The sequence below is a fragment of the Octopus bimaculoides genome, chromosome 7, assembly GCF_001194135.2.
Source record: "Octopus bimaculoides isolate UCB-OBI-ISO-001 chromosome 7, ASM119413v2, whole genome shotgun sequence".
NCBI classification, from domain to species: domain Eukaryota; kingdom Metazoa; phylum Mollusca; class Cephalopoda; order Octopoda; family Octopodidae; genus Octopus; species Octopus bimaculoides.
Genome location: NC_068987.1, coordinates 47,618,501 through 47,631,741, shown reverse-complemented (window position 1 = coordinate 47,631,741; position 13,241 = coordinate 47,618,501). Strand labels below are relative to the sequence as shown.

At 35.4% G+C, this 13,241-nt stretch overlaps 1 protein-coding gene and 1 long non-coding RNA gene across 8 annotated transcripts in view; one reads left to right on the top strand and one right to left on the bottom strand.

Moving 5' to 3' along the window:
• LOC128248373 (uncharacterized) overlaps nucleotides 1–13,241 on the bottom strand; it is a 68,941-nt gene that overhangs the window by 23,481 nt on the left and 32,219 nt on the right. For both annotated transcript variants that reach the window (XR_008264608.1, XR_008264607.1), the window contains exon 2: nucleotides 4,458–4,509. This is a non-coding gene — a long non-coding RNA (uncharacterized LOC128248373). The remainder of the gene's footprint in view (nucleotides 1–4,457; nucleotides 4,510–13,241) is intronic.
• LOC106883384 (AP-1 complex subunit sigma-2) overlaps nucleotides 1–13,241 on the top strand; it is a 101,984-nt gene that overhangs the window by 78,261 nt on the left and 10,482 nt on the right. The window lies entirely within an intron of this gene.

The window sequence follows — 13,241 nt, the reverse complement described above, 5'->3', positions numbered from 1 at the left end:
ACACACACACACACACACACACACACACACACACGCACACGCACACACTATTCTTCCAGAATCTCAGTTTCGCCAAGTTATGCAGGTCTTAAGAATTACATGAGGTTGATCAATGTAAAAAGTGAGTGGAGAGGACAGTATTGAGAGTAAAAGATGGATTACAAGTGAAATGGGCTTAGGAAGTAAGAAGTGTGTGTGTATATATGTATGTATATGTACATATGCTTGTGTGTACATGCATGTATATTGATGTATATATATATACATACTCTTACTTGTTTCAGTCATTTGACTGTGGCCATGCTGGAGCACCACCTTTAGTCGAGCAAATCGACCCCGGGACTTATTCTTTGTAAGCCTAGTACTTATTCTATCGGTCTCTTTTGCCGGACCGCTAAGTTATGGTGACTTAAACACACCAACATCAGTTGTCAAGCGATGTTGGGGGGACAAACACAGACACACAAACATATACACATACACATATATATGACGGGCTTCTTTCAGTTTCTGTCTACCAAATCCACTCACAAGGCTTTGGTCGGCCTGAGGCTATAGTAGAAGACACTTGCCCAAGGTATCACGCAGTGGGACTGAACCCGGAACCATGTGGTTGGTAAGCAAGCTACTTACCACACAGCCACTCCTACGCCTTATTAATATATATAAATGAAAATTTCTGTTATATAAGGAATTACCTCACAATCAATTTACATTATCAAATCATCAGAGATTTTATAACCAACAAAAAGTAACCATAAGCAATTATCGCATTCTGGCCATGATTTTATCAGACTGTTATGAGACTGCCATAATTGTTAGGTTTTTCATTTGTTATAAAATCTCCAATAATTTGAAGGTGTAATTGATTGTGAGGTGATTCTCTACATAAATGAAATGCATGTAAGGACATAATTCTTTACATTAATGAAATGCATGTGAGGACATATGAAATAAATGCAAAATTTTAAATTTACTTCTGTTTTCTATGTATATATATCTATGTATATACATGTTTGTACACATATTTATGAGTATATATATATATATATATATATATATATACACACACACACACACACACACACATACTATGAAAACATTTTCTGTTGTAAGCAAATGTATTACATAATTATTTGCTCATATGTTGTGTCCTCTTTGGATTTTGGTCTTCTTTCTCATTGAATTATGTGTTTAAAGAACTATATAGTATCAACTTATGACGAAGTCAATATAAGCTGTGTCAATATATGTTTTGGAATCTCAAGGATGCTGCCACAAGGAAAACTTCCATGTAGCAGATGCAAAAGATGCAGGGAAAAAGTTGTGGTGACCTACAAAGCATGTTGCATTTTCTCTCAGATGACAGGAAGGACATCCAGCCATAAAAAATCTGCCTTGATAAACTCCATGCAAGCATAGAAAAGTGTATGTTGAAATGAGGATGAAATGCAGAGTGTATGATGCTTGTTTTGTGCAGTGCTGAATGGTAACAAAACATAGGTTTTGAATGTAGAAAATACGTGATAACTGGAAAAAAAAAAATGAGTTGAGTACACTCAACTGGATGTGTAAGTTTAGTATCTGTGAATGAGAGCACAAAAATCAGCTAAGTTGCAATTGACTTGAGGAATCAGTGTACAAGAGCAAATATTGCGTTGATATAGACATGTCATGCATCTGGAGAATGATAGTAAAGAAATACCAAGTTATCCAATTGAAAGAAACCTGTGGAAGAAAAAATTGAAGAAGATATGGGAAAAGATGTTGAAAGCTCATCTCAAAAGTCGGAGTTTCATTGAGGATCCAACAAGTGATGAAAAACTGTTCTTAAGAAGACCCATTTTCCTATGCAAGCATGGGAAAATAGATGTAAAGGTATTAATATATTTATGCATATATTTGTATATTTCCTCAAGATATAGTTTCGTTGTTGGAGTTGTTGCAGCTTCCTCTGGGTTAGTGTGGTGGCTGCAAGGATAACAAGAAGAAAATAAAAACGTACAACAATATAAGCCAAAAGAACTCAAGATGTAAACACCCAGCATCAGTGATGCTCAAAACTATTAGAGTGAGTGACACCACTATCAAAAGGTGCTAAAACCATGATGTGCTGTAGTGCAGTATGTGTGTGTAAAGTATGCATACACACACACAGACACACAAATATGTATGCAGATATGGATATGCAGTTAAGAAATTTGCTTCCCAACCACCTTGTTTTGGATTCAGTTTCACTGCATGGTACCTTGGACAAGTGCCTCCTACAATAGCACTGAGCCATGTGAGTGAATTTGGTAGATGTAAACTGAAAGTAGCCCATTGTATATTTGTATATGAGGATTGGTGACAAAAAGGGCATCCAGCTGTAGAAAATCTACCTCAGTAAACTCTTTCTCACCTATACAAGCATGGAAAAGTGGACATTAAAGCAATGATGATGATGACACAAATTCCTTGATTGAGTAGATCTGTCATCAGTGTTCTGGCCTTGAACAAGCAATTTTTGTGTTTGAGTGCTCTGCTATCATTAGATACATTCTGTATATAAAACTACACTGTCCAATGATTGAGGAATATATTCAGCCTCTGTGTTTAAGTAGACTCTGTGTTGAAGTCTTAGTGCTCTCTCTGTAGGACAAACTAGAGAACAGCTCCACTACTTTCAACTGTTATGAAGTGTCTACGCATGTTCATCCTATTCAGAGCAAGTTACATACAGCTTGCTTACAAAGATTGCAATGATTAACAGGCACCAATTTTTCTCATTTGCATATCTGTGCATTCACTTGCAGTGTTTATTAATTAAGATACTGAAGCTATAGATTATAGATAAATTAAGTTCATTTCAAAGTATATTTCACCCTTTTCATAAATGCCAGCCTGTGTGAGACCAGCCTTGGTTCTACGGACTTCCTGCTTTAAAGCAATTTAATTAAAATCTTCCATCAATATTTCATGTTCATTTATATTCCAAACACTGACTTAATAATGGTAAAGTTATTTTACTAAGCTCTTCATTATTTTCAAAATTGATTAAAATAAAGGTGACATATTTCAACAGAAGTATGGTTAGGCTACAAGGCTATCTCTGCTAGAGTTTTAGGTAGTCTTGAATATTATTCTTTCTCTATGATGGATGTGTTTGATTTAAAGGAAATTTGGATGCTACTTCTCTTGATCTGACAGAACCTGTAGAGGCTCTCTTGTTGATTTTTGATGTGTGTGTGTGTGTGTGTGTGTGGCTGTTGCTAGCATGAGTTAGATGAAATGAGGCATTGTTTTACAATCAGATGCCCTTCTTTTCCTGTCATGCAAACAGTGTCATTTGTTTGCAATTTTCCATTAAAATACATCCAAAATTAGGGAAAGTATTATCTTGCTTGGAAACAGTTGATGAGTGGCAACCATAGAAAATCTACCTCAACAAATTGTGTGAACCATGCAAGGATAGAAAAATAGACATTAAAACAATAGTCATGATGATTTGCGTGTATCTGCATATATATATACATACACATCCACACTGTAAAGTGGTCAGCACTAGGTAGGGCATCCACTCATAGGAATCATGCCAAAACAGACATTGGAGCTCAACACAGTCCTCTGACATTTTGGATCTTGTCAAACTGCTCAGCTCATTCCAACATTGATGATGTTTATTATATATAGACATGGTTCAAGGTTGTCATGGTTGTGAAGAGACTGCAGATGAAACCCTTCTGCAAGTAAAGATATGTCCAGACTAAAGAGCAAAACACTTGTGACCTTTAGTTAACTGCTGAAGATATGGAAGTGTTTCCAATATTGCTGTTATTACTGTAAGTTGAAAAAGCCTTTACTTGACCTACTTGAAATTATTCTTAAATCACACTATCTAGAATGATACACATAAAGGGTCGATAAAATTGTACCAGTTGAACACTGGGGTCAATATAATTGACCCCTCCCCTCCTCAAAACTGCTGGCCTTCTGCCAAAATTTGAAACTGGCAGCAAGCTGACAGATTTATTAGTGCATTGGACAAAATGCTTAGCAGCATTTCTTCTAGCTCTTCACATTCCAAGTTCAAATCTTGCTGAGGTCAACTCTGCCTTCCATCCTTTCAGGTTCAATAAAATAAAGTACTTGTCAAGTACGTGGGTCAATGTAATCAACTAATCCCCTCCTCCTAAAACTGCTGGTCTGGTACCAAAAATTAGAAAAAATTATTATTATTATTACTAATTTTACAGCAGCATAACATTAGTTTACTTGGCCAATCAGTATAATTTTAAATTATGTATTTGTTGTTCACATTATTATGAAATCAGAGTGAAAAGGTCAGTTTTGCAGGCACTAAAAAAAAAACGTGAAATTCTTCTAATCATATCCCATTTTATATGTTATGTAAGGCATCTATAGTTCCTTGCATTCATTCTTCAAAGCCCAAGAAATGTTACATTTAGGATACTCACGTGAGTGGTTCCAATTTAGTTGGCTATGACCATGTTCAAGCATCATCATCATCTGAAAAATAAATCAACTGTAAATATGGCTTGTATGATAGTTTTAACACTTATCATAGTTTACATTTTGTTTTAATGTCAACTTATCCAGGCTTGCATAAGACAGATGGACTTAGTCAAGGCAGATTTTCTACAGCTGGATGCCCTTCCTGGTGCTGATCCTCACCTGTTTCTAAACAAGGTAATATTTCCCCCATGACCAGACATGTTCACTCTATGTAGTGAGTAAGAATACTTTCAGAGTGGAGATAATGGTAACTAGATGGTGGTGGTGATTAAAACAAAATAAAATGTTGGACACTCCAAACATTACATAATCCATAATCCATACCAGTATCTGGATTTAATGGCTAAACAAGATAATAGGTGGACAATGTTCTGTGTTTGAGTGCTGAATGCCTTCCTCATAGCCACTGGAAGAGTTGTTCTTTGCACTGCAAGAGAATTAGTCTCTTGTCAAGTTAACATTTTATGCCAATGCTTAGAAAAGGAAGTTGTTTATATGCTCTAGTATTTATCAGCTAGGTAGACTGAATCATTTTAGAGTCAAGCGTCCTGACAGGTGATAGAATTTGGTGTCAGCAACAGGATACAAAATGCTGGTCTTCTTTGTTAAACCCTCTACTATATATATATGTATGTATACATACATATATATATAGGGGGGGGGGGTGCAGGCATGGCTGTGTGGTAAGAAGTTTGCTACCCAATGACCTGGTTCTTGGTTCAGTCCCACTGCATTGCACCTTGGGCAAGTGTCTTCTACTATAGCCTCAGGCTGACCAAAGCCTTGTGAGTGGATTTGGTAGGCAGAAAGAAGTCCATCATGTGCCCCCTTGCTATTGTTTGACAACCAATGTTGATGTGTTTATGTCTCCATAACTTAGCGGTTCCGCAAAAGAAGCAGATAGAATAAGTACTAGGTTTACAAATAATAAGTCAACTAAAACCCTTTAAGGCGGTGCTCCAGCATGGCTGCAGTCAAATGACTGAAACAATTGAAAGAATATGTGTGTGTTTGTGTGTGTGTGTAAGATCAACTTCCTGAGATCACACTGTGATACAAGAACATCAGAGAAGAGGTACAAGGACTCTCTCAAGAAATTCCATTGGTGCCAGCCACATTGATCACCACCAGTGGTCTGCTCTTGTCACTGACCATGAAGCCTAGCATCTCACTGTCCACCAGGTAACAGCCTCCTGTGAAGATATCTGCAGGGTCATCCTTGCAGGCAAGAGAAAACGGAGTAAACACAAGGATACTACAACTAGTGCTGAACAGTCTAACTTCCCATACAGCCTCTACAGTCATGCCTGTTTGTCCCAAATTGGACACATCAGGCATCAGCAAGCTTACAACAAACATAGACATACCTCTCATAAATCTTCACTTGCAAAGCCAAGATATATATGTGATTCGCTTCTTTATTCACTACTGGCATAAATTGGACTGATTTCACTTACAACACTTCTTGGCCATGTATCAACTTACTTGTGAAACCCATGATTCTTGTTTTTGACCATCTGCCCATCTTTTCATTTTCCCTCCCAACTCTCTCTCTACACATATAAATATATGTGTGTATGTTGATTTATTTCAGACAAATGAGAGAGGAATGCTCAAAACATGTCATAGAGGAAATAATTTTTATTGAAACTAAAGCTGAAAATGTATCTTGTGATTTGAGCTTCATGCTGCTACTCTTGCTTGACAAACAGGTGCATGTAACTCAAGTTGTAAGACAAACTGTCGGTCTCAAAAAAATCTATATTCATACATACATGTCATCTGACAATGATGAACAAGCTGAAACTTTGAAGCCATTGTCAACTGTTTACTTGTAAAATTAATAAATTAATACTCTACTAAAAAGTATAGAGTAATCTTTCAGTTTAAAATTAAATTCTTATACATAATTTGAAATAAAACCATACACACACATATATATAAATTCATACAAAGATTATAAGATTGTGTCCTAATCTGAGGAAACTGTACCCCCATACATGTAACAGAGTTTATTCATATTTATGTGTAGCTGAAAGTGCAATAGTCAAGGTATATTGTTACCACCACAATCTGTCATTGCTGTTACAAGTAATAAAAAATATAGAGTAATGATGGAATGATGCTGTAACTTCAAATAAAACTATATATTGTCTAAAACATACAATTTATAATCCTTTGGCTAGTAAGAAGTGGGAGTTAACATCAACAGGGTTGAATTTCTGACAGATTGACAGGAAAATTGGGTGTTTTGGTGATGTGATGGGAAGAAAATAAATCTCAATAATTTGTTGCTGTTTCTTCATCCACCCTTCCTTATCCTCCTACTTCAGCAGCTTGCACTATTGTTTTAAATATTTGCTGCAGAATGCTCAGTATATAAATAATTTACACACACAGGCATTTCTGGGTCTGCTAAAGGTCATATCTGCCTCCTCTGACATAATCAGTGAAATCATAGGATGAACTGAAAGCATTTTCTGTGTGTGTGCGTGTGTGAATAATGGTATTTTAAATTTGAAATTATATTTCAAATTTAACAGTGATGTGTTGTGATGTATGTGCATGTGTATAGGGTTGGTAATAATAAGCATTTGTGTGTGTATGTATAAGTGGTGGTTAATTGGTAAGCACAAATATTGTTCATGATGTGCATGCATATGTAAACTTGTGTTTATACATGAGCACATATTTACTGATGCATACACACGAACATGCAAAAAAAGTCAATCTTAATCTTATTCTGAAAGTGGAATGACCATGTGATGTCATATGTGCAGCTTCTCTGATTAATTAGAAAATACAAATTCACACATACATATCTATATATGTATGGGGGCGCATAGCCTATTAGTTAAGGTGTTGCACTCATGATCTTGAGATCATGGTTTCAATTCCTGGACCAGGTGGTGCCTTGTGTTCTCTAGCAAAAGACTTCATCTTATGTTGCTCAGCAATCTCAACACCTAACATGTAGCACACTATACACCTGTTCAGGCAATATTGATTTGATGAAGGGAGAGAGCTAATGCAACATTTGATTACTATAAAATCATTTGTACAGGTTGTTCAACAAGAAATTGCAGAACCATCTTTCTCAAACTATGAAAGATCATCATTGTCATCGTATGTATCTATCTATTGGTGTGTTCACTGACATATTGTGTATCTGTGTGATAGGGGACAGCTTACTTTGCAAAAAATTAATATTTATTATGAAATTTGGAATACAGTTGTGCTTTTAGTAATACTTACACTTTCTATCAAACTCATATGTGTTGGGGTGCACGAGTGGGAGAAAAAGTTTTCATTGTGTTGTAGCCTTTTAGTTATTTGAAGCTAATTAATGTTTTCCTGATGTGAATCCTCAGCTTTGAATATATACGTGCAGGTGTGTGTGTGTGTGCGCACACACACACACACAAACATACACACGCATGTTTGTCAAGTCTCAAATCATTGTTATTCTATTCCAGAGTTAGAACTTGAAAATTGAAGATTATCATCTCATTTGAAATCTGTTTGCATTGTAGTTGTTGTTTTAAAAATATTTTCTTATTGCATTTCTTTATCTTTGTCACTGTTGCATGCTATGTCTTCAGCAACTAGATGCATCATGCTTTCTCTTTTATTATTATTGTTGTTATTATTATTAACATTTCTAACCTTGTTTTATGTCAGTCATTCTTGCCAAAGTCAACTTTCCTTTCATCCTTTTGAGGTTGATAAAAATAAAATACCAGTCAGTTATTGGAATCAATGTATTCAAACATTCCTCTTCTCTTAAAATTTGTTCATCATATGTTTATGTAAGAAATCATTATTAGATAAAATACCAGTCAAATATATATGGTATTGACTAACACCCTCCCCTCAGAAATGCTAACCTTGTATCAAATTTGGAACTATTATTATTATTATTATTATTATTATTATTATTATTATTAATCTTGCTGAGGTCAGCTTTGCTTTCATTCTTTCAAGGTCGATAAAGTACCAGTCAAGTACTGGGGTCACAATTAACTTACCTCTCCTTCTCAAAATAGCTGGTTTTGTGCCAAGACTAGAATGAATAATTCAGTAGAGTGGCAGTCAAAATGTTAGGTCACTTTACATTTTCAGCTGAATTTTTGCCAGGATTGATTTTTCCTTTCATTCTGATAAAATAAGTATCAAGGAAGTACAGAAGTTGATATAATTGAATGTTCCTTATTGTGGCCTTATTATTATTTGGTGCAGTGTTTGCATGTTTTTTTTTTCTTTGTTACACTCATTTCTGTTGAACTGCAACCTTTGCTCTCTCTCTCTTCACCACCCCACCCAGCCTGCTCTTTTCTCCTTCAAACACTATATGCTACCAACCAGGTTTTCAACTTTCAATCAAATACATGTGATATTACATTGGTAAAAGAAACAGACCTGATTGTTAATCCTGATTGTTAATTTGTAGAGAAAAAATTTTTTTTTAAACAGGTAAATAAAGTTATTTGATTTTGTTTGGCAAAATGAAATCTGAATAGATTTTATGATTCATTTTTATGTGTATATTTATATAAGACAAGGATGAAGATATCAATACAGCATTGGTTTAATACTGGTTACAATTGTTTCAATATAATTTCACTTTGGAGAACATTATGTATAGATTATAATGTGTGATTAATTACATAAGAGCTGTATAAATTTATCAATAGTTGAATAATGTGGAGTGGCACCACATCACGCATTTACTAAACCTTGCTATTATGCATGATATACAGGAAAGCCTTTATAGCATCACTTATATACAGAGGAGCAAATATACATGTATATATATACACACAGGCATAGATATACGCTTGTGGACAAAAATAATTGCTGTTAAAAAGGTGGATGAAGCAAACAGTCAGTGACTAACTAGCTATAGGAAGGCTTGGGTTCAGAAATTCTGTCGATGTCTGATGTGTGGTAAGACCACAAGGAATGAGGGAACTCTTCTTAACCTTTCTAGAAGCATGCTTCTAAAAAGCGGAACTACTGGTTGTATAATTGGGCAGGTGGTATGAACCCAATAGCCAAACTGGGAGAAAAACAATTCTCTCTCTATGACAACTTGTGAAGAGGCAAATGCTAAGGGAGAATATCCTGGTAGTAAACTGGGTTAGAAGAGAACTTGGGAACCATTAATTCTAATCATCCCTTAGAAAGCCTGAAGACACAATGAATAAACTGTGATTGGGAGCAGTGGGGAGGGGGGAAATGGCTTTCAGTCATGAAGATTGAACTATTCATTCACTCATAGGCACATACAAAAACACTCACATGTACATCATTGCCATTATATGTTTTTACGTCTGCTTTTTCCACATTGACATGACTTGGATAAGAGTTGAGGCACTATACTATGGATGAATACACTTCCTGTCACTATCCCTTAGTTGCTGTCCCAAAACTTCAAAGTTACAATCAACCTTTTCCCTTTAAAAACAGAATAATCATGATGCTCAACAGAAAGTTGAGTGATCTTTCTATTAATATTTGACTGAATTTTCATATATTGAAAATATATGAACAACAGACATGGAGGTATCCTTCTTCAGCCATGTGAAGCCAGATTCATCATGATTTCAGTGCTCAAAACATGGCATCATTCATCCAGCTGGTGCTACTGATTAAAAATATCACTAGGGTGGAAGATGAAACATTTTATGATGTCCTACAACTTAACACATGAAGGATAGTGTATTACAACTAGAACAAAACTAAAGGACAGTCAGAATCTTACTACATACATAAAACCTGAACTACGACCATTACTCACAATCAAGTATAATATGGTATTAACATGTGCCATACTTTTATGAATGGTTTTTGGTACATGTGTAATCACAAGTATTCCTAGCACTGACAGAGTAAAAAGTACTCACTATATGTACATTCACTTAAGGTATCATGACCAAGGAGAGGAATAGGAAGGAGACAGTTGTAACAGAAGAAGAGCAAGAATGGGTGAGTGAAGGGAGCAAGAAATGGCAACTAGAGACAGAATGATCGGGATAAAGAGAGAGTAATGAGTAATAATAGACAACGGTTAGTGTAAGGGATGAATGACAGTAAGAAGTGGCTTGTGGCTGAGAGAATCCTGGTTTCATCTCTTCTAATCTTTGCAAGTCCTTTACATTCATGGACCATGTCCACTACCATGCAGCATCACAGCTCAAACTCAAGGTCTGTTCTTCATTTAGAGGGAAAAATCCTTTGTTGCCAGAAGAGATAATAGCTCCCTTATCTTCAACCTCATCTTAATCTGGTTATTCTATTTTCAGTACATTTACATCCATTTCAGTTCCTAATCAATTGTGATATGATTCTTTCCATAACCATCAAACCTGATCCAACAATTTGGTGATTCAGTAATTGTCTCTCTCCAATGTATTTCATTTGCCCTTATAACAGTTTACTAATCACTGGGTTTGACACTTTCCTTCCTATACAACTAACTATTCAAGTGACCAGTAAGGACCCTACTTTGTTAGAAATGTTAAGGATCTAAGGGACTGCCCTTAGTCATTCTATTCACCATACTGGTCATTGTGAATTGCTAGTCCTTCTCTTGGGTCAACGTAAGGTAGACCCTCTTTTTCCTATAAATTCTTGTTGAACAACCTCTCATAATAGTATTTACATGCCTCTTTTCATTAGCAGTAAGAGCACATGAGCCTCCATCATTCCAGATACACTTCTCCCCAATGACATCTCCATTTTCTCTGGCACACTGTTTTGTAACCCAGCACATCTCATACCCTCTCATTGCAAAATCTGCAAATCTTTTCTGTTTCTTTTCTAGCTGCTGCTTTCAATTTCCTTCTAGTCTATCCAAGCGTGTCTCTTAGCTTCTATATCTTCCTTGTCCATGTCATTCTACCACCATGTCTCCTTCAGTTTAGTTAGTGTTTTGCACCAACTGCACATCTGATGTGTTACCTTCAGTAGCTCATCTCCTAAGAACTCTCAGTTGTCCTGCATACTATAAGTCTCTATATCCTCCTCTCTCCTGTCAGAAGTGTTAATTAGAAGTTCTTTGAACCTACAACCAACAATGTGCTCTTTTTACCTTCCACATCTTCCTCCAGATTGCTTTTATCTCAGAATGAACCCAGCTCTTCCTCTGGATTCAGTAATAACTAAACTATATATTGTGCTGCATTCTTCACCAGGAAGTTTTAATATTTACAGCATTATGCTTATATCATTTCCTGATGAGAATGCATCTTATCTGGCTTTTGTGTTTTGCCTGATTGGTAAGTGTTCAGGTGGTTGATTAGTTTCTAGAAGAGTGATAATGTTTTAAAACTTTGATATTTTGAAATATGTAATAAAAAATTATCCAGAATCAACAAAAATGTAACCAGATGAAAAAGAGTGAAATTACAGATATCCCACTTGAAAAAGTCAAAAAAAAGACCTGTTTTTTCTGTTAGATTTCTTTGCAATATTTAATTTAATCAAAATGTTTCATGTTGCTGCTGCTACTTTGGACAATATTTAGTCCTTAACATAAAATTGGAAACCTGACCTGAAAATATAGTGTTTTATCTGCATGTTTATTTAATGTATGTTGTTTTTCTTATATTTTTTTACTTTATCTATTTGCTCGTCATTTCTCACTGTCATTAAATGCTCACACCTGTAAATTTCATGCATGTCTGTTTTTTTTTCTATTAATTAATACTTCTAATTATATTTGTAACCTTCTCATGAAAGGGCTGCAACAATCTTCCTTCCATCTTTTCACAGTTGATAAAATAAGTTCCAGTTGAGCTGAGACCAATGTAATTGACTACTCCCTTCTCCCAAAAGTTCAGGCTTTGTGCTTGTAATGGAAAGAATTATTATTACTAAGGCAGTGAGCAGGCAAAATCGTTAGTGTCAGGCAAAATGCTTAGCACCATTCCTTTCAGCCCTCTGGGGTTGATAAAGTAGTAGTCAAGTATTTGGGTCAACTTGACCCCACCCTCAAAATTGCTGGCTTTGTGCCAAAATTAGGAATTACTGCTACTACAGCAGTAAATATAAAGTGGGAATGATCCATATATTATTATTATAAGCAGAGGATTGGTAAAATTAATCAACTTTGCCTTTCGTCCCACTGGGGTCAATAAAATCAAGACCCCAGTCAAGTACTAGGGTCAGTTGTATTGACTGACTTCTCCCCTCAAAATTGCTGGCAGAGTTATTAGAGCATCAGACAAAATGCTTAGTGGTATTTTCTCTGGCTCTTTACGTTCTGAGCTTAAATTCTATCAAGGTTGACTTTGCCTCTCATTTTTCAGGGTTGATAAAATAAAGTTCAAGTACTAGGACCCTCTCCTCTCAAAATTGCTGGCCTTATTGTCTTATCATCATAAAGGCCATCGATAAGAAAATTAGAAAATTATTGTTAGTATAATAATATTTCAAAAATCCTTAAACAATTTTTTTTTTTTTTTTGTTAAATTAACCCTTCTTGTGCCAACCTGCTTGAGACTGATCCCTGGTTCTTTGGTAGAAACGTCCAGTTTTAAAGTAATCTGTATTAAAACTTTCTGCTAAAATGTCATATCAATTTAGGTTCCAAACACCAGCTTAATAACGGCATTTTGCTTTTTTACTAAATTTTTCATTACTTTGAAAATTAATTGAAACAAAGGCCAGTGTATTTCATAAGAAGGTTAAATAATATCTGTGTAAAATATAATCTAGGAAGG